We start from the raw sequence: 1,644 nt of genomic DNA, 5'->3' as shown, positions 1-1,644 counted from the left end.
AAGTACAGGTTCCACATAAGCATGATCAAGTGTTCTGGGATTCCCATTCTTCTCAGAGTCAGCCACAGTTTGTTGTGATCCACACAGTCAAATACCTTTGCATAGTCAATGAAACACAGATAAGCATTTCTCGGGTACTCTTTGCTTTCAGCCAAGATCCATCTAACAGTAAATATAATATCCCTAGTACCACAGCCTCTTTTAAACTCAGTCTGTGCCCCTGGCAGTTCTCTGTTGATGTGCTGTTGCAGTCATTTTTGGATAATTTTCAGCAGAGTCTTCCTTGCATGTGATGTTAATTATACTGTTTAGTAATTTCCACACTTTGTCAGGTCACCTTTCTTTGGAATGGAAACAAATATGGATCTCTTCCAGTCAGTTGGCCAGGTGGTTGTCCTCTAGGTTACTTGGTACAACTTGGTTAGTGCATCCAGGACAGTGTCTGTTTGTTGAAATATATCAATTGGTATGCTGGAGCCTTGTTCTTTGCCAAGAGCAGCTTGAACTTCTTCCTTCATCACACAGGCTCTTCCTCATATGTTGTTTCATGATATTCTTCTGTGTCTGCCAATTTCTTTTGGTACAGTGGTTCTGTATACTCTTTCCATCTTCTTTTAATGTTTCCTGGATCATTTACTATTCTGTCCAAATCATCCTTAAATACTGCAACTTTAAGCTTGAATTTGGTCTTCAATTTCTTCAGCTAAAGAAATCCTGAGCAAGTTTGGCCTCTTTGATTTTCTGACTCCGGTTCTTCGCACATTTCATTTTAATACTTTATTTTGTCTTCCCATACTATCTTTTGAAATCTTCTGTTCAGTTCCTTAATTTCTTGATTTCTTCCCCTTGCTTTGGCTTCTCGGTGCTCTAATGCAATATCCATAGTCTCTTCTGACATCCATCTTGGTCTTTTCTTCCTCCTCTCTCTCTGTAGTGACCTTTTGAATTCTTCATTGATGATATTCTTTATATCCACTCACAACTCATCTGGTCTTAGCTCATTATTGTTCAAGTCCTCAAATCTGTTCCTAAGATGGTTTTGAAATTCAGGTGGGATAGACTCAAGATCAAATTTTTATTCCTGTTGATTTAACTTTTTTTTTTTTTTTGATTCATCTTGAGCTTGCATAATGATAGATGGTGAAAATGTTTAATTTGTCAATGATATAAGTTTACTTAAAAAAATCAACATCCTGGTAACAGAAATCAAGATATCAAAAAGTATGTTGCTTTGGGGTGATATGCTGTTAAGGACCTATCCAAACTTCTAAAGAGCAAGTATGTCAGTATAAAGACTGAAGATCACCTGATACAAGCCTTGGTATTTTCAGTTGCTTCCTAAGCACCTGAATTGGACAAAGAATAAAGAAGATTAAAGAAGTGATGTCTTTGAATTAGGCTGTTGTTGAAAATTATTGAATATACCAAAGACTACCAAAAGAACAAACACATATGTCTCGAAGGAAGTACAATGAGAGTGCTCTGTAGTGACAAGGGTGGTTAAAACATCTCACTTTGCGATTTCTCAGCAGAAACCATGCAGGCAAGAAGGGAATGGAAGGACATATATCAAACACTCAAAGAATACAACTGTCAACCAAGAATACTGTACCCAGAAAAATTATCCATCAAATATGAAGGACA

Source organism: Elephantulus edwardii, unplaced genomic scaffold (genome assembly GCF_000299155.1).
Source record: "Elephantulus edwardii isolate Elephantulus edwardi_28Jun2011 unplaced genomic scaffold, EleEdw1.0 scaffold00196, whole genome shotgun sequence".
In the NCBI taxonomy this organism is placed as follows: Eukaryota; Metazoa; Chordata; class Mammalia; order Macroscelidea; family Macroscelididae; genus Elephantulus; species Elephantulus edwardii.
The sequence above is the reverse complement of the archived record's forward strand: the minus strand, read 5'-3'. Positions refer to the sequence as shown.